Source organism: Pezoporus flaviventris, unplaced genomic scaffold, assembly GCF_033815535.1.
Source record: "Pezoporus flaviventris isolate CSIRO_AGI_PZ_B2104156 unplaced genomic scaffold, CSIRO_AGI_Pfla_v1 ptg000007l, whole genome shotgun sequence".
Classification (NCBI taxonomy): Eukaryota; Metazoa; Chordata; class Aves; order Psittaciformes; family Psittacidae; genus Pezoporus; species Pezoporus flaviventris.
Window position 1 is genome coordinate 39,004,401 of NW_026892555.1, and position 21,218 is coordinate 39,025,618.

At 38.9% G+C, this 21,218-nt stretch overlaps 1 long non-coding RNA gene across 1 annotated transcript; it reads right to left on the reverse strand.

The window, feature by feature from the left end:
* Positions 1–9,009: 9,009 nt before the first annotated feature.
* Positions 9,010–19,236, reverse strand: LOC133266351 (uncharacterized). Its single transcript, XR_009742337.1, has 2 exons — positions 16,892–19,236; positions 9,010–9,693 (listed from the first exon to the last, which is right to left on the reverse strand). It is a non-coding gene; the product is annotated as an uncharacterized LOC133266351 (long non-coding RNA).
* Positions 19,237–21,218: the final 1,982 nt, after the last annotated feature.

Genomic DNA, 21,218 nt, shown 5'->3' on the forward strand with positions numbered 1-21,218 from the left:
ATTGCTGAAGCTAAATAAATGACCAGGTGGCCATCCATTTCATTAACTAACGTCAGCTGACAGCACTGCCTGAGGCAACAGTGATTTAAATAGTCATGAGGCATTGCTCAGTGCTTTCATAAACTCCATGCTTCCCTGGTGTGCATTGATCAAATGTATTCTGTTGGTGGAAGTGGCGTTCTAGCAGTTGGTCTGTCAATTCCTCCATTGCTTCCTTCTCACAAATGTTATTAACACATTAACACATTAATATTTCTAATATGCATTTTGGGTGCTGTTTAAGTCAGCAATCGCCTGATTTCTTATTGCTGTCTGGTTTAGATGAATCATACCCTTGAATGCTTTCTCTGTTGCACTGTCTAAGGTTGTCTAAGTGCCTTGTGTCTACAGGTGGTCTACTTTGGGTCAGCTTAATTCCCCAGATAGTAGGGCAGCCCTCCTGTCTAATAGAAGACTCAGAAATCTCAAATTCCATTTTTTTCACTGCACCACTGTAGCAGTACTTCACTTGAAGCTTTGCTTGCCATCCCACCAAGCCGTGGGCTTCATGAGAGACAGAAAGATGTAAGGATGGAAACTGCTGTTTTATTACTCCATTTTTCAATTGCTTAGTCAAAAATCCCACAAACCTTCAAAATTCATTATTGACAGTTATCTTTTCACTGTTAGCATTTCTAATTACATATTTATGGGCTCACAAATAAAATCTTTGATGTACAGGCAAATCATCAGTTCTGTATGAAGAAATTACTCAGTAAATGTCTTACATTGTTAAATGATTTAACTTTTATCAAACTCAGCTCCTTCAAGAAGAAACATTTGTAAAGTAGCTGCAATGATGACCCCAGTTACAAACAACAGAGATGTTGATACACAAAAGACAAATCATCCAGGAATAAAATTCAAATCTTTTCCTTTATCTAACCCGTCATACCTGGTAATTAAGAACTAAGCAAGTCTTGTGAAATACTTAGATGTTCTAAGACCCTAAGAGCTCTGAGGCTCTTCAGATGCTGTCAGTTTTGCCCATGGCTTAATTCTAGGCATCTCCATATATTGCAATTTATTTTTTGTTTTAATTTTACTCTTCCTTTTGACTGTACAGTCAGACAAGTTGCATGTGCCTTGCTAAGTATCTAAAAAAAATGTTATGAACATGGTTTTAAATCCCTATGTTTTTCATTTTAGCAGGAAAGACCTAATATAATTTGCAGCAGAATCATAACACACTCTAATGTGCTTCTTGAGTTTTAGACATTACATAATGCACACAGGATTCAACTGTCCTGTAAGGAATGATACAAGGGATTTTAGTCTAGTATTGAAGGAAAGTGCATATATAATTAAAGCAAATCACTGTCGATGAAAGAGGGGGATAAATATGAATTATATGGTTGTAGCTGCTAGGCTGTGTATATCAGAAAAAGAGTTTCCCCAAACAACTTAAATTCCTTGAAATTTCTCTAGCTAAGTCACACATACTAACCTTTAAGAAGTTAATGATTATTTTCTCGCTTTTTTTCCCCTATAGTTAGATGAAATACAAATTTCATGCAGATACAAGCATATATAGTCTTCTCTTACGGTTGCACACATAAAGATACTTTCTTTTCTGCAATAGAATGGGCTGAGTAGAACTGGGTCAAGTGTCAGGAGCCTGTCTGACTGGGGTGATATGCTAGGAGGTTAAAGGAAATCAGGAATTAGATACTGCTTCAGAACAGGAAAGAGTTTGAAAGAAGCCAGGGAGTGTGATAGTCCTGAGAAAGGTCTTTGAAAGCGACTTAAAGCCTGACAGCAAATAAGCTTAAAAGTAAGAAATCAGGCTAGACCTGATGTCTGCTCTGTTATCTGAAGTCTTTCCTTATCTATAGCTTACGTTTCCCTGGAAGCTGTAGGAATAGCAGTGCCTTCACTGCTAAAGTGGTAAATCTAAGAGTCCCATATAAATTAAGAGAAAAGCCATGCCTTTGAAATACAGATATGTTTACCACCTGATAAACTGGTGGTGTTTCTCCTATACATACAATTCTTTAATATACATAGTTTCATGACAGCCGATTGCTTCCTATGCCAACTTTACAGTGACTGTCGACTAATTATTTCCTTCAGTGTGCATTTTTTAGAATCTCCTTTCCAAAGAAGGCACATATGTTTACATGAGAGTCAGAAGGCACTGCAATAACTAAAGTAAGAATCAGGAAAATATATGTAATTTATATAAGAAGCAAGTTTGATATATATCAGTAGAAGCAAGAGACCGAATTCCTATATAAGGGACAACCTCCATAATTAAGGAAGTGTGGTACACTTCTCACAGTGTAAATCTTAGGTTACTTCAGCCATACATAACAGCAATTGATGCATTGCTGGGATAAATTCTTGTCGCACGCACTTTGTAAAAGGCTTGTTTCCATCTTGGAGATAGCATCATATCTAATGATGTTAATTGATTAGTCTTAGTGGTTGTACTCCACCAAATGCAAAATACCTTTAAAATAGCCCCTTTCTTATTATTGCAACATAGATGCATTAAGATGCTTATTAACATAACCTGTTAAAATATCTAAAAGGAAAGTGCAGGAGATTAACATTAGGGGAATTTGATAACACTACACGTGCGACATTATGTTTCTTTTTACATGTCATCTTTTGGGGAAATACAAGAAAGAAGCACCCAGCATTAACTAGCATCACACGCAAAACAGAGGGGTGGTACCTATTTAGCTCTTTTAACGCACAAGCCCTCTTTTTGTCCTGGTATTTTTTACATTTCAATGAAATATTTTTTGCTTCTGGTTTGTTTGCTTTCTTATTAGAGAATTACCCTCTGTGTTTTTCATGTGCAACTTACAAACTATTTCTGAGACTCTTCAACCCCTGGGAATCTTCTCTAAGCTTTTATATCATCTATGTTTCTTCCAGACAGAAAAAGTGCTGCTGAAGAAGCAGAACTTCAGATGGGATTGAAAGGCAGCTTGCCTTCAACTGTGATAAAGATGGAGATACCCTAGTGCTCTATGTCACTGACAAAGAGAATAAAAAGAGGGATTTAATTTAGCTTGAGAAAATGCAGCTTAAGGAATGTTTGCCTACCAGCGTGGCTGCAGGAATAGGGAGGAAGGCCACACAGAAGGGTAGGATTTCTTGCTTATGTGTTGTTATTCCTTAGAAGAGTAAATCTTCCAAGTTATGTGTCATTAAAAATTGTGACATTTGGAGAAGGGGATTAAGCAAACAGGAGTGTGACCTTCTTCTAATTCAACAAAGAAGTTGTAAACACTTAAACTGTGTCTGTAATAAATCATAGAATCATAGAATAGTTAGGGTTGGAAAAGACCTTAAGATCATCTAGTTCCAGCCCCCCTGCCATGGGCAGGGACACCTCACACTAAACCATATCACCCAAGTTTACATGTCTTGGAAACTGCTTCACTTTAAAATTTCACATAAACCAGATTAGCTGCTTTAGACAAAGATCAGAAAATTGAAGTTTCCCCCTTTGTCTGTCTGAGATGCAAAGTTTTCAAAGGGTACCAAGACAGAGTAAAAAGCAGGAAAGTTACTTCTGTTTTGTCCTTTATGTTTAGTCAGATGGGTATCAGCAGCAGTGCCTGGTAATACTGTGGTTTGAGGTGGGAGGAAAGAGGTATAAACTCTTGGGTGTGTTTTTGTATCTTGTCATGCCTTTCCTTCTTTAGATACCTATCTGTAATCCGGAGCTAATAATTTATTCTGTCAACATCCACTGACAATGCTCATTTAAATTCAAGTATATAACATAGAATTGCAGCACACTTTGACTGAAGATCTCTGAAACACTTCCTTAGTTATACTAAAATCTGTTTGCCCACCTGAATGATCCCACAGCAGTATGTGATCTGTCTCAGTTAATTTTGGTTGTTTGGAAGCAAGGTGGCAGACCCATTTCATTGCCTGACTGGTTTCTGATAGCATGAATCACTTCACAGCAATTTATTTCTACCAGCAGATGAAGAAATCTGAATGGACTTCCTATCCTGAGATGTCAATTTAAATGTTTAAAAATGGAGCAAAGGAATTCCACCCTATATTCTTAGGAATATTAGTCTAAATATTTGGACTTTTACAAAACAGACAAGAAGGATATAGCTTATTTATATCCAAGTTTAAACTGTTATTAAAAACCCACATATACATTATAACCAAATACCATGCCAAAACATCACAATGCTGTTGATATGTTGGATTATTCCTTCTTTCTTCACATCATAGATTAGCAATTATTTTTAACTAATAAATTAAAACTAACTAGGCAAGCTGGAAACAATAGAAGCTGAGTTGAATGCAGCAGGCTGTTAAAACACCAGGTGTCTTTCCTATGATGACTGAATTAGCTACAGGTGTTCAAATCAGTATTTTAGGTAAATGGCCTTTCTCTGGTAAAATATGCTTCACATCATTCATTGTTTGTGGAGAACAATGTCATGTGAAAGATTTTTATGCTTTACAGGATATTATCCTCAGAAATGCTATTGAAGATTAGGAATGAGCAGTTCCTACTTCTAAATAGCCTTAGTAAGTGTGGTCTTGGCTAGAAGAATTGCTTCCCTTTTCTTATTCACAGTTTCAGAAAGGCAAACGTAATGAAAAATACTGATGAAGTGGTGAAGTTTGGGTTCAAATTCTGTATTTTTTATATTTTTTTTTTTATCATACAGATTCCTAGGGTACCTTACCCCATTCTATGTTAATTAAAAATGCTGCTTTTCACTTACGAAAACTAAGCTGCTATGGAGCAGAAAATGAAGGTCGTTGTATAGATAAACAACTACCTAAAAGGTAGGGACAGCAAGTAAGAGTGAAGAGCTGATCTCCAGAGTGGAGGGGGTGCTGCTTGAGGTACCCCAACAGATCTGTCCTGGGGGCCATCCTCATTTCATACATTTGTTGCTCGTCTGGAATAAAGGGTGAAGTAACAAAATCATCTGACGATATTATGGACACTTTAATAATTGATTTCACTCCCTCCTCCACTTGGTACCTTTGTGCCTCAGGCATCCACAGTGCAGAGTTAGCTATCAGCTAAACTAAGGCAAACCAACTGTTCTGGGGGCTTTTCCCCAGATGAAAACTGGTCAACATTTTCAGGTTAGTTCACTGAAGGCATGGCTCCCCAGGGGTGGTGTAGACAGCGCTATGGCCAGAATATAGGAGAAACGAGGAACTCAGTGACCCACCGAAAGTCTGAAAGTAATTTAAAGGTGATTAATCTGGCAGGGAAAGCTTCAGAGGCCCTAGCTATGGCCTGCCTCCACTTACAGTGCAATACCACAGCGCTGAACAGCAGAGGGCTCAGATTTGGTGGTGGATGATTGCTATCCCTGCATTGCTCAGACTTCATTGCTGCAGTGATGGCCAAGCTGTACCCATTCTGAGTTTTTTATCTGAAGCACAAAGATCCTAAACTCTGTACTCACTATTTCCACCTACCTACACACCGGAGAGGTTCAAATTAGAAATGTGCAGTTTATTGCCAGTGATCAATATGTCATCATGCATTTCGATGACTGAAATTCTTTCCTGTTAGGGTGGTGAGGCACTGGAATGGGTTGCCCAGGGAGGCTGTGAATGCTCCATCCCTGGCAGTGTTCAAGGCCAGGTTGGACAGAGCCTTGGGTGACATGGTTTAGTGTGAGGTGTCCCTGCCCATGGCAGGGGGGTTGGAACTTGATGATCTTAAGGTCCTTTCCAACTCTAACTATTCTATGATTCTGTGATTCTAAGTACATGGGCAAAAAGGAGGAACCATATTATTTCCCCTTTGAACCTAGTACCTGGACGTAGGCCTAATTCGCTCAGCTTTACACAGGTATAGGTCGGTGCCTGTATACCGAACTGCAGAGCATGCTCTGATACAAAGGCATTGGCTGTAACCCTGCATCACACACATCTGTACACCAAGGGCATCCTCTCACCTACTTGCAGCCTGGTACCCTGGTTTCTGTCCCACATACTGTCCCATCTTCCAACAGAAGGCAGGAGAAGCCACAGCCCTAGCCTAAACCTAAACCCGCACTAGTTCCCCTGGTACCTGGGGTAACTGCCCCCCAGAGCCGTACATCCCAACACCAGCTCAGCAAGGGGTCTGGCCTGTGCCCGACACCTGCTGTGACATGCGGCCACTGTTCCCTGCTAGGCCAGCTGTGCCATGTGGGCAGCAGAAGGCATGGCCAACCCTCCCTCATCCCCTGCCACCACTGCTGCAGTGTTCTCCTCAGCTGCCGTGTTAGCCCGGCATTCATCAATAGTGGCCACTTTGTATTCCTTACAAACACACTATATTCATAACTATTTAATTCTATTAAATCAGCATCGTCTACTCAAGGAATTTCATCTACTAATGTAACACCATACAAATGCTTGTATTTTTGTGTTTTCCCCTTGTCCTGGGTTCAGCAGTAGCAGTCATTTTTCTCCTTCCTAGTAGCTGGTGCAGTGCTGTGTTTTTGAGTTCAGTCTGAGAACAACACTGATAACACCAATGTTATAGTTGTTGCTGAGTAAGGTTTACCCCGATCAAGGACTTTCTCAGTCTCATGCTCTGCCTGTGAGGAGAGGCATAAGAAGCTGGGTGGAAGCAGAGACAGGACACCTGACCCAAACTAGCCAAAGGGGTATTCCATACCACAGCACACCCAGTATATAAACTGGGGGGAGCTAGCCAGGACAGGCTGATCAGTGCTCAGGTCAGAGTGGGTATCAGTCAGTGGGTGGTGAGCAGTTGTATTGTGCATCACTTGTGTTTATTGTTGGTGGTTTTTTTTTTCTTTTCCCCTTTTAATTTCATATTCTCTCCTTGTTATTTCCCTTATCATCATTATTATTGGTGGTAGCAGTAGTGGTTTTATGTTATACCTTAGTTACTGGACTATTCTTATCTCAATCCATGGTGTTTACATTCTTTCCATTCTCCTCCCCATCCTGCCAGGAGGGGAGAGGGAAGGGAGGAGTGAGCGAACAACTGTGCGGTTCTGAGTTACTGGCTGGGCTTAAATCACAACAACCCCTAGCATATAATTCCTAGGACACATCAGTTACTTGGAAAGGAGAAAATCCTTAGCGACTGGCCAAAACAAACATACATAGTCTTCGGTTGCAGTACTCATTCCCCGAAGGAAGAAGAAGGATTATCCCAGGAAGGCACTGTAAACGAGGGAGTGCCTTCTAGTGAATAACAACATTTGTATACTGAAAGCAATACCTTTTCATGACTATTTCAAAGTCTACATGAAGTTTTCATGATTTTGAGCTGAAAATATTTTTTTTTGTATATCAGAAAAATCAGGTGCACCTTATAAAGCATCTTGGAGTCATTCATATGCTTGGGACACTTTTTGTATTCCTTCTTTAAGGTTTTTGACAACAGCCTTAATAATACCTTAATTAATTGCAAGCCTGTCAATAAGAAATGACTGTGCACACAAGTGAAATTGAGAGGGCAAATTGTTACGAAAGCACAGCAAGATATTTAAAAAGAGATGTCCAGAAGACTGCTGGATCCAGAAGATTAGACAGGGGACAGAGTCAAATTTGGAAACCTTCGGTAACACAAAATAACAGAAGTCAGTGAGCTTGCCCAGTGTTTACAGGCGTAAAGAAAGATGAACATAGAAAAATGCAAAAGTTAGGGATCACGTTCGCTGCACATCAGCAATACTAGCAGTGATGAAGATAGTTAAGAGCACATAATAGAAATAATGTTCTCCAGGGCATGTGAAAGAGGCAAATAAATCACTGATCTAATTTACATTGAAAAGTCATGTATTTAGGGTCTACTGCAGGAGACCGTAACTATTGTGCTCATTGCAATGCAGGTTTCCTTTGGCATTACATACAGAGCTGAGATGTTCTGAATGGAGGTTTTTACCTGCTGTAAACATGAGGATATCCAGGATGTACAGCAGTGTCAAAATATAGTGATGCCCCTGTAGTCCAGGTCTAATGCTCAAGAAGGCTTAGTTCTTCCTCCTCATGAAGCAGACAAAGCTCCCTGTGGAGAACAGCTACTTAGCAAATATCCTGAGAAACAAAGGGGAAAAGTATGTCCTTGTACAGACATGCAGTGTAAAAACCATAGGTGCTTTCATGCACTCGCTTGAGGGAGGCAGATATTGTGAGGCAGATGCAGACATCCACAGGCCCTGTCACTCACTGGCTCTGCAAAGCCTGCACAGCATATGGGTATATTTTACTGGCATATCCAATCCAGAGTGACCATGTGAATAACCTGGAATTAATGTGTAGCGCTCTCAGGCTGAGATACCCACTGCATGGCTACATATGTTTGTGATAAAATCTTTGTACGCTTCCTATAGTCTTCAGTCCTGAAGAACAAATGCTTCCTCCTAATCAAGTTTAGATTCAGTTTGAACACCCCATCAAATGACACTGAAATTCTTCAAGCTTTTACTTCAGATTCCGTTGGAAGGCATAAGTATTTCACAGCATGTTACAGTTCCTGATGTGTAACACAGCAGAAGAAAGAAAAAGGGCTTTCCCAGGAACTCCAGCATCCTTTTTAGTTACCTAGACAGGCAATATCCCAGGTAATGTTGAAATGGTCATGTCAGGCTGTTCCAGCAGAACTGCTCATCAGCCACAAGCTTCATCTTTAACACATTGTGTTTAATGAATGTGCTGAGAACTGTTGATCATAATTGCTGGCATGTATTCCCCACACAGCTAGGGAAAAGACGAAAGAAAAGGAAACTGAAGGCAGATAATCTGAAGTACTGCTGAGATCTTGAGTCCTCCTTGTGTATATGAGCATGCAAATTAAGTCTGCCTTCCCAGAAAAGCGTCCATATCACTGCCGGAAAAACTGAGCACAGAGAGTTGCCTTCAGCTGGCCCAGATTAGGCATGCGTTTACAGAAGGAGAACCCTGAATATTTATACATAGCACGAGTTAGTAAACATTTGAACAAGTCAGTTACTGTGGGAAAAAGTCCTATAAATTTCACCAGGCTCTGGAATAAGTGCTATTTATTCATTGTTAAAAGCTCACACTGTCTGCAGCTGTTCTGACAGATTTTATTAGGGGACAACTCTGTGAGACTGGAGAATCGATACCGAAATCATTTGCTCTAAAATAAGGAAACTTGAATGTGAAACTTCACACTTTTTTTAATGCCCGTTCCTTATTTTATCAGGTGCACTTTTTCATTTTCTACTTCAGACGTACAGTATGCCGTCAGAAAGATCACGCTTGAAGTTCAAGTGGAAAAACACAAGCACACTCTTACTTAAGCACTTAAGAATGTGTCTTTCCTCTTCATGGTCTCTTTCCTTTCTCTGCCAAATATCGATTAGCAAATATCGATTGCTAAAAACCTGGTAAAAATGTGCAACCTGATAGACCATCACGCTTATGGTCATTTCCAATCTGAGTTACCAAGAAAAAGTGTTTTCAAATCTTGTTATGCTTTAGCTGAATAGGATTCCTATAGAAACACATGCTTCGTATATATTTTTCCAGTCCCATGCACACATATATTTAGTTCAAGAATTTCCACGCGTCTCAAGCAGAATTCTCTGGCAAAATGCCCTCCGAGGGAGGAATCAACAATTCCTGGTTTCCAAAGCCTCTGTTACTGACTGTTCTCTCAACTACAGGGTTCAACTGAAGTGAGGATTCTTCTTCATCTGCAACCTGAGAAGGTCAGATAGATCATGGAGAACGGTGTCAGAAATGTAAATGCAAGATCGTCAAATTTATTACCAAAGAAGATAGTATTACAGTAATAGCTAAATAGCATATTTCAATAACTATTTTAATATGGGGGGAATTTAGATATAAGTAAGGGCTAATCAGATACTTTTAGTGACAGGAACATATAATATTTTCAGGGCTAACTAAAAATGTATCCTGTTTGGCATCTTCAAAAGTGATGCTAGTTTCTTTCATTCACCTTGCAATCTTTCATTGAGTGAAATTATTCAGTTCATTAAAGAGTCACTCAATGAAAGAGAAATGACTGAAAACAAATGGCTCTGAAGATCTTAAATGCCAGTAATTTAGCAATCTCTGTGATTGCATCTAACCTCATTTTCTTGGTCATCTATTATTGGTGTCTCCTGTGTAACATTACAAACATAAAATGAAAATGAAAGCTGGAGACCTAAAGAAATACCGTGAAGTGTGACTTAACCACTCTGAGTTTAGATCGGCTTACTGAGGATGAGGAAGGAGAAGGTGATTTCTACAATTTCATGGACTGACAGAAATTCTGTACTTGACATCTCAATTTTGCACCAAGGAAAGAAACAATGCTCATTTTTAATTACTTTGGGATTTTCAATCACCTAGATAACATCATTGTTCAGAAAAGGAAGGACTAGGACTAGACAGCTTTAAAATATTGGTACTAGCAACTTAAACTTCTTCTCTTATTATTAGCAGAATTAATGAGTTATTTAGGTTTAGTCCTTGTTTAGGTAACATTTTCTGTATGATGCTGAAGATTTTTCAGGATGTTGTTCTTAAGGTCTGCTAAAAAAAATAATGCTGTGAATATTGCTCTTTATTCTTTTGCTATTACATTATTTGTGAAACAATATATATAATATATAAATAATATTTACACAAATACGTAGAAAATTTATTTACTTTTTAAATAAAGCAAATAACTCATGCTAAATCTAGCTGAACTTGCAGATCTTCCCTATTAAATGCTAAAAGAAAGTTATTTTAGTATATATTTACACATTGCATGTAAAACAGTAAAATAAGTACTTTCAAACAAGGTTATTTTTAACTAATCTCTCTGTAAACTCTGGAAACTGTGTACTCTATTTGTCAGTAAATAGTTGAGAATCTCTCCTGTCTGTAATTTCTTGCCTTCTGTTTTGATGATGCATGGGGCTGTGGTGGGTGTATAGGCCATGAAAACATTTGAATGCAAAAAACTAAAAAGCATATAATCAAATAAAGAATCAAGTAAGAAAGAGGAAATATGCTATTGTGGAGCAGGCATGATTTCCCTCTTCTCTAGAAACTAGTTTTCTCAACGGATATAAACAACTATTAAACAAATAAACCCCCATGTTCTCAAAAAAAAACTATTGCCTTGAAGTTTCTCCTCTTTAACCATATTTACGTATTTCTTAATGAGTATTCTAAAAAAAATCTTTGTTTTTCTACCTACTTGTGATTTCTCAAATTAGAGTGTGATAGAAAGAAACTGCAAAAGGAATTCCTCATGCTATGGCATTCAGCTGCAAATTCCACACCAGTGTGTGCAGATATGCACACAGTTATGCACAAGGTCAAATAACACACACAGTAATTTCACATTGAAATACAGAGAATGTTAGTTCCTGTCACAGAGTATTCTAGATGCATAAAAGTAACTGAAGACAATTCCAATGCAATTCAGTGTCTTGGTCTTTTATTGATCTCTAAAAACTGTAGCAGAGAGTACCTGGGGAAAATTCTCATTGCCAAGCAAGCTCTTGCCTCTGTGAAGGGCAATGGACATCTATCAGCTGTACCTGTCTTCTGCTAACTTACCTTTCAGCTGATCAATCCCAAATGCAGTCCTGCCCCTGAAGAAGCTGGAAAGCCAAGATGGCACACAAACAGAGTGGATTTTTGTAGTATGGGATAGCGGCTCCTAGCACACCAGGCAACTGCAGGCTCCGTACTGGGACTCACTGGGAATGGGTAAGAACATACAAGGAATAAGAAAAGTGCCAGGGAAAGATTCTGTGGTGACTCTGGAATTTGCTTGGACTCTAAAATAAAATAAGCTTCAATCAACAGTGGCTAGCCTTGATACTTTCTTTATTACCTAAGGTTCCAGAAATGTAATCTCCAGCCCGGCCTTTAGTATTATGAGTTAGGTTGTTTGAATTAAGCTGTGGACCTACCAGTGAAACTCCAAATGTTTCTGGACAGGAGTGCTACAAAATTGTATGTACTTTTTTTTCTTAGAAAAAATGTGGTAAGTATCAATTAGAACTTGTGTCTCCATGGCACTGTCTGCAATGGTCAAAATGACATATGACCAGTAGAAAAAGTGTCCCTCTACAGAGTCCATATTTATTTATATCTGATGGAGAATGAGACATGGAAATGTCTGTCCCAGGTCCTTCATGAAACTCTGACAGGAATCTCTGTCACAAGATGCACTGCACATACTTCTGTTAAGTGCACACAATTCTGTTTATCACTAAAATGCCTTGCAACTTACATGTTAAGTATATTTAGGTTTCTGCTGAATTGTCAAGACGTAGAAGAGGGAGGAAGATGAACTCTTATGAAAGGCAGAAGAGAAAAATAAGGGCACTACCTTCATTTAATTTTATTCCTTTATTAATATTTGTCTTTGCACTTTCCTATCTGTATTACAATCACTTTCATTTGTGTTCATTCATGTTTTGGTTAAGTCTAACTAAGAGCTCTTGTCATGGATAAAGGAAGCTGTAAGCTTTACAAAAATTCTGGCATCTGGTAGAGGGAGTGGAGACTGGAATTCAGTGGTTAAGGAGTTTGGGGCTAAGCACAGAGGATAACTAGGGGTTGGTTTGTGGTTTTGCAGGGTTTGGGCCTCAATCATAAAAACTTCAACAAGAGAAAAATGTTGAGTATTCACCATTTGCATCTGAATGCATGAATGCAAATGACCTAAGACAGTGTTGCCAACTTCAAATGGAAGAACCAAGTGTGTTTGAAGGAAAGGGTGCATTTACTTTCTCAACCCCATTTACACATTGCTTAATGGAGCAGGTATCAAAGTTGCATCAGGACCAGCTTATAGCACGGGAACCAGGCTCTGAGCAATCTTCTGCTCAGCTTTGCAGGAGTTCACTATACCTCACTCACTAGCGTGGCATCAGAGAGTCATTCCAAAACACGTTAAGCAGCATGACTACTTCTTGATTGTTGCAGGTGTTTGTTCTTTCATCTTCTTCCCAAGGGAACATGATAGGGCAGTGAAGTGTCATCTTTTGATAGAGTTGGTTTGATTATAAAGATTTATGTTGCCTCAGTGTTTTTGATAGAGAAGCTCAAATAAATGTGTCTCACACTTTGAATGAAAGGTCAGGTTTGTAACTGTCCTTATATCCAAGGAAATTAATTTCACAGTCTCAAAGTGGTCTCCGAGAACATTCTGTCTCCTGAACAGACTTTTATGACAGCATTTACCCCTACTGAGGTGGAGAGAGACAGCAAAGGGAATGGTCTGCAGTAACAGATGAGTACAGCTGTCAACACTAAGCTCTGGATGCTTTTTGGCCATCATAGAAAACCCTGCTGAGACAAGAAGGACCAAATCTTGCTTTTGAGTTTTCTGTGGGAAGAGATTGTAGACTGCTGAGGACAGGTCTGATGATACACTCAAAATAAACAGCATGGCTGAGGGCTTTTATTGGAGGTGAATTGTTCTAAGTGGTGAAAAGCCTGGTGACCAAATACAACAGACTCTTGTAGACCAGCCAGGAAGCAAGTGAAGCATGAACAACTGAGTAACATGTCACTGTCTGCCAGCATGGGATGGGGTCTTCTAGCCAATCAAAGCTCACAGAAAGCATTACTCATGGGTAATGCTGTGTCCAAACTTAGCACAATCAAGGAATGTAAAAGGACTTCTAAATTATAGATTCAGTTGATCAATTACAGATGTGACTCAACTAGCTCCAAAGTAGACTGCATTTTGTGCTCCTCAGAAAGCCTTTCCTCACATCATGATTCTTTGCATGGGTTCTGTTTCACACAGCTGTTTTTCATCCTTGGGCTAACTTTGTCCAAGTACAGAGCCAACAAGACAGAAACAGCGTCAAAGTTGTATGGAGTAAGACAGAACAGTGTATCATTTACCTCTTTCTAGTACTTGAGTTTATGCCACCTGATCAGTTTAGCTTGATGATAAAGAAGATCCCAGAGAGATTGTTCTTGAACTACACATGTGAACAGTCCAGTAGTATCTAGCAAGTACTCATCACTGCAAGCCTGCAAGAGAGGACTCCAAGCAACTTAGTACATTCTCCAGCATCCTTCCCTTTCAGAGGAAACAACTTGTTTTCACAGCTGACTATCTCAAGTGTTGTGGGAGGATATGGGAGAATGTGAACATACTAAAAGGAGTCATTTCTATTTACGTAAGTGACATTTAGCCACACAAGCTAAACTTCTCTGTAGGTCAATGGCCAGGCCTGAGATCAAGTAATACTATTTCTTCTATAGAGTAAGTTCTTGCCTGTTGGAACCCAGAGGGGGCTGACATATCATCCGCACCTGAGCTCTGCAATGTCTTAAGTTACTTGATCATAATGAAGACTGAAGATTTAGTGACAGGAACAGTTAAATATAATGAGCCTGTCAGGATATTTTTTCCAATTCTTTTTCATTCTTTACTTTCTTATTCACAGCACAGACAAACTACTGTCTGGTCAAAACAGATTCTGTAGCCTTGCTTTATATTTTGCACATCTTCATTGCAATGGAATAGCAAAAAGTAATTGTATCTGTTTACTAGTGGGTAGTTGCCTCTCCATAACTACTCAGGAATTTTTTCATGGGAAAATATAACTTTCATCAGTAATAAATTATATATTCCAGAAATACTTTTTCTGCACTGTTTTAGGTGTCCATCTCCATTCATGTCATTCAATATATCTCTACCTATACTAAACAGAGGCAATACCTGTTTTCTGCAGATGCCTGACACCAGCAATACAGAATAAGAACAGAATTTCATACACTTCAGAGAAGTTACTATATTGCCTCACAGATTTATTGTTCTTTGAAGAATCAAGAAGCCTACAGACAATGGAGAAAACGTCTCCAAGAGGACATCTGACAAGATTAAAAAAATACACTGACAAGGGCTAGCAGGAAAAGCCCTTGTGTCATTACCATTGTACAAACAAAACAGGAGACACAGGAGTAAATGCCAACTGTCACAGACTACATGGAGCATCTCTAGGAACTGTGCTGAGATCCAAAGTGTTCACCATATCCAAAATGACCACAAAAAGAGGTATGACTGACAAAGAAACACAGTGTGCCGCTGATGAAGCTATAATTCATCATAAGGGATGAAAATGAACTACAGAAGAGCCTCAGGAGATTGACTAAGTACACAAATATTTCACAGAGGAAATTACATTTATGTAAACAAATGTAAAATAATAAGTGAAAATACAATCCTAACTTTGCATACAAATTTAATGATGGCACCAAATTAGCTATTACTAGTAGGGAGTAAGATTTTAAAGATATAATAGGGCAAACATCAAATACCTGTGTTGAATAACAAAAAAAAAGGGAAATGCTATGAATTATTAGGAAATAAACACTGAACATGACAAAAAATGTCGTTATGCCACTGAGTAAAATCAACTGTGTTCATTACGAATACCAAGAGCATGAGTGAAAGTGCATAGCAGAAATCAAAAAGGTAGAGAGAAACCTAGCATGGATAATTCTGAACCAGAAAGTGGTATTCCTATAAAGAAGAGGTAGAATAAATAAGGATTTATAAACCCAGTGTGGAGAGAGATAGGAATATCAAGGGTAGTATGAAGAAGGTGAATAAAGAATCTGTTCTAAAACATCTGGGAGACATCAAGTGACACTCGCAACAAAATGCACTGTATGTACAAATGTGTATATCATTACAGCTTCCTATTTATCAGAAGGACAGCTGCAAACTCTTAAATAATCTTAGACACCAGATGAGCAGTCTTTATGGTACTTGAACCTACTAGCAATACTTTGATGTTTACCACTGACTGAATATTCTTTATGTCTAATGAGACACCTGAGAAACCACACTGTGTTTCTTGACTCTTTGTAGGTACATACAACTTTGGACTATTTTGTGTTGCAAAAAGCATGTGAATGATAAATAGAATGTCATGTTGCTGAGGTCTGCAAACTTAAATTCTCTTCCTCAAAAAACTGGAGTGGCCTCAGGGAACCACCCCTGGCCTGGACTGTCCTCAAAACCATGGCCATGCATTGTTTGGGAGAGTGCTGACTGGTAAAGGACAAGCCCCACTAATAATGCTACAGTATAGATGACCTTTGAAGAGCTGTCAGTCTCTGATGCTGTTTTCTTTCCCAGTACAGATGCAGACGCTGATAGATGAAAACCAAGGGTATGATGCATCTTTGCACAGTCCTGGAGGAGCCAGGGAAGGCTGTGGTGACTGATCACTTCCTTCTTGTGATTCATGGGCCACTTGCTGTTGAACTATTTCAAAAACTCACAGTGCAGAGGTGTTTTCTATTCTTGTTTATGCAGCATGTATCTGCAAGTAACCTGGGACAACAACTGCAGGGGCTCCGTAGATATTTCTGCTTTAAATTAGCGCCATATAGACATCTATCGACAGCCAAAGAATGACAGCAGTGATTCTTTGGAAGCACTGTACAGTCCAGAGCTGTGTGAATGATGTCACTGTGTTTGGAATAATGCCTAAATCACATGAAAAATACTCATGGGCTGTAAGTGCAGCTGAACTTTGCCAGCTTTCATTTCAAGCAGGAGAATCATCTTTGTTTTTCACGGGACTTATCACAGAATCATAGATACATTCACTGGAAGGTATCTCTGGAGGTTTCTAACCCTACTTCCCACTCAACACAACACGGTCAGCCAGGGCTTTGACTATCTGAGCCTTGAAAATTGGAATGGGATTATTTTATCTCCCTGGACTCACTCTCCTGTGCTGCACTATCAGTCTAATAAAGAAGTTTTTCCTCATGTCCATCCTAAATATCTCAGGATATAGGATATTGGGTATTTTCCTAATATCCAATCTAAACCTCCCCAGCACCACTGAAGGCCATTTTGTCTTGTCCTATCACTTGCTACTTGGGAGAAGAGACCAACAGCCACCTTCTTGCTCCATCCTCCTTTAAGATAGTTGTAGAGAGTGATAGGGCTCCCCCAAGCCTCCTTTTCTCAAGGCTAAATCACCCCCATTCCCTCAGCCACTCCCCATGAGACTTTTTCTCTGGACCTTTCAGAAGCTTCTCTGGACCCACTCCAGCACCTCTCCTTCCTTGCCCATCCCATACAGGCTTATAAACAGAAACTAAACAGCACACAAACGCCCACAAATAAATTTGGAAATTAAGTTAACAGAAGATGAGAGAAACAGGACTAGCAAAGCTCTACCAAAAACATGACATAACCATACATCGTATATCTTACGGTCTTCCACAGTGTCATCAAAATCAGAATCTATGAATTTTCTTGGGAAGGTATGATCCGTCACACACTATTTTAGGCCACATACATACATATCCAGAATGTATGGCAAGAGAAAGTAACATCATACATATTTAACAGTATTATTTCTACTCTAGTATTCCAGTAAGTATTTTATGATGGCTAATCCAAAGATTCACACCTATTATAACTGAGTAAGAATTTAGTTTTGCATAGAATTCTTCTTTTAACAACAAAGATACTTCAATCTCAAAACTCATATTTTAAATACATAACCTGTTTATGAAGAAGTTTCTGTGGTTTATGTATAAAAGTTGGCCTAATACCAGTTTATGAAATAATACTAATTATGGCATGAGGAATAATTGTTATTGTAATTAAGTAAAAGTTTATTTTATTAAGTATATTCAGGAAAGTTCACGTAAGAGAAAGGCTTTTGATTCCATCAGCGTTATACTTTTTTGTAAAACTAACTGTATAGCAGAGCCAACACATTACAGTGAGATCAAAATCTATTAGATAAAAGATTTTTTGTCCCAAAATATTTTAGATTTGACATGCAAATACTACTTTTCAGTGCTGAAAACTACCTCTCAGCTAAAACATTAATAATTTTATATCCGTTAAATCAAACACTGAAAGTAGAATAAAGTTGCCATGACTGTAACTGTTCTTATAATAGTGAATTTAAATATTTTAGATGGTAGAGACCTCTGTATAACTGTCTGCATTACTTTCATTCAATACTACTTGCAGTTTCAAGGTATAGCTCCTAAGTTTCTTAATATTTTCCATCAAATAAATTCAGACCATCATTCTAAACAAAGAATGTGTGAAGTGGGGTATTCTCCAAGCATTGTACAAATTGCCAGTCTCTTGACAAGATACCTGATAGCTCTTCAGTGCCAGTACAGTCTGTTCTTACCTGATTCAGAATGACAAATGCCTCTCATTGAGCTTTGAGTATATTTGGTTATACTCTATGAGGCTGTGACTACATAATCACTTTGATAGTTTCAGTACATACCAAGTAGCACATGTGTTGAAAGCTAGATTTGCTCTTGCAAACTAGTCAAAGACCAGCATATTGCTTTCATCAGGGCAAAAAAATAGGACTTAAATCTACAATCCATTCACTAGGAACTGGAAATTTTTCTGAAGAAAAAAAATTGTACACAGAAAATAAGCAACATACTGAAGCCAGAAAAAAAAATTGAATACATCCCTATAATTCAGAAGCCAAGTTTACCGACTATAAATCTGCAGTGAAATGCCTAGAAAACCACACAGCAGTCTTTCAGCCTTGACAGTGCTTTTCCCCCCTTCTGATGCTTCAGCATCAGCAAGCACAGGGCACTGCACAGCTGCTTTGAGTAAAAAATGATATAATTTGTTCACATAATATGTGTTTCACTCAGATTTCTCCCCATCACTGTAGCCATGTCTGTATCATGCCTGCGTTGTTCTTTTTTAATAGTTCTTGAGCTCTATATTCTCCACTGTTTAGCTACAAAATGGCCAGAAGCAGAAATCATGACAACTGAGGCCAAAACTGTCCAAGTTTTTGCTGGATAACTCAGCAGACTCTTGCCCTGCCCTACTGGATGAAAAGCTCTTCTGGTTAATTGAGTTTTCCAGAGTCTGATTGAGCTGTGGATATAGGCGAAAACGTTGTGCTCCCTCCAATGCCATTACCTGGGACAATTACACCAGTAGGCCTTGGCCACCCCTCTGACACACCAAAGCCCATCTCTCATGCATTTACAGCAGAGCACCACATTTTTCCTATACCATGATCTCCCCGGACATGCAAAGGTCTTGTCCTGCCAAGAAGCTGCACTAGAGTTCAAGGGGCAGGACTGGGGCCACAGCACTGCTCTTGCCACCAGTGGGGGATCATCAGTAGGACCTTGTGTGGAGCTTATCACAATATCCACAACACATTAGTGTCTAAAGTAACCTAATGCCACCTTCCACACTGAAATGAAGGAGAATATTCCTCTGCCAAATCCTTCATATTTTGCTCCTGATCCTTTTAAAATCTAGTGTAATCATAAGACATTTCTGCTAATTCATTGCTACAGGTGGTGGAATAAGAGTTTTCTGTGTAGATTATGTTTTGCTGTGAATTTTGCACTGAAATCAGTGCAAATTTCTATACATTCTTTAGTTAGTCATACTTATCTACACCAACAGAGGGAAGGGCTGTGGAAAGGAAAAGGAATGGAGAAGTGCCTAAAAGGCAGGCATCTTCTGGTGATGGAATTCCACCTTTCCCAAATACTCCGCTTCTTAGACAGGATTTTGCTAGTCAAGTGGCAGAAAAGATCAGACATCAAAAGTCTCCAGCACTTGTAAATCTTGCAGTTTTACCATCAGGCTACACCCATACAAAGTTCTCATAAAGATAGTGCTGAATGTGTGTTACAGTCACTCATATTCCCCTGACTCTGCTCAGACATTTATATGGCTCAAAAGACTTTCCTGAACTCATGAATTTGTCCAGGAAAACCTGTCTCTTAAAGCTGAAGAATAAGTACTAAATTTAAAAAAGCAACCTGAATTTTAACAGAACTAGATAAGACCAATGCCTTTTTCTAAAGCATAAGAAGCACTAGCATACCAATTTTACTGCTATGTTCTTCTTGGAGCAACTTTGCCTTACCTTGACATTAGCAAATCCAGATACTAACTTCATTTTAATGATTAAGTTGAAAGGAATCGTTCAGGGATATGATAATCAGTCATTTCTACTCTCTTGACCACACTTCAAGAGATAAAAATGCACTTTTCCTACCATATCACAGAATCATAGAATAGTTAGGACTGGAAAGGACCTTAAGATCATCTAGTTCCAACCCCCTGACATGGGCAGGGACACCTCACACACTAAACCATGTCACCCAAGGCTCTGTCCAACCTGGCCTTGAACACTGCCAGGGATGGAGCATTCACAACCTCCATTCCAGTGCCTTACCACCCTAACAGGAAAGAATTTCCTCCTTATATCCAATCTAAACTTCCCCTGTTTAAGTTTTAACCCATTACCCCTTGTCCTATCACTACAGTCCCTAAGGAAGAGTCCCTTTCCAGCATCCCTATAGGCCTCCTTCAGATACTGGAAGGCTGCTATGAGGTCTCCACGCAGCCTTCTCTTCTCCAGGCTGAACAGCCCCAACTTTCTCAGCCTGTCTTCATAAGGGAGGTGCTCCAGTCCCCTGATCATCCTCGTGGCCCTCCTCTGGACTTGTTCCAACAGTTCCATGTCCTTTTTATGTTGAGGACATCATCATAGAACTGCACTGTTCGGTTTGAATGGGACTAGTTTAAAGCACTGGAATTACCTGTTTTATAAGTTTTCTTTGAGATTCCTTTAGATTAACCTACTGTGATTTTACAAAGGAGAAAGTTGAAGACATGCTTTCCAGCCTGCATAGCCAAACCCAGATCCAAAGGGTCGCATTAGTCTGAGCACCAGCTCAGCCATTACACTTTCACTAGAGCAAAAGGGACAATATTATCATTGGAAAAAAATTATAACATCCCTTTGGAGGACTGATAGCTGCAATAACAATTAAGTTCAGTTTCTTTTTCTGAAACTTCTTAGAAAAAAAAAAAAAAATCTCAGTTTCCAGAACCTAAATTTGCTATCTCTTTTTTCACAGGTTTGTGGGTTGTTTTTTTGTTTGTTTGTTTGTTTGGGATTTTTTAGGAAGAGTAGTTTTTTCTCTTTTTATTTTTAAGAGCAAGATAATTCTCTTACTTGCTTTGGACTCTTGCCATCTGACTCAATTTGCTCTGCTAATTCAACAATACCCAGTAGGTGGCCTCAGTGTATAATGTATTTCTTTACTCTTTTTTTAGTATTTCTGCCTCACTTTTTTCATTGCAACAATTTTATTTTAGCTGGAATCTCCTGGGTTTTATCACTTTTTCAATGTTTCAGCAAAATGTGCATTTTTAATACCAATTCTTTTAACTATTACTCTTT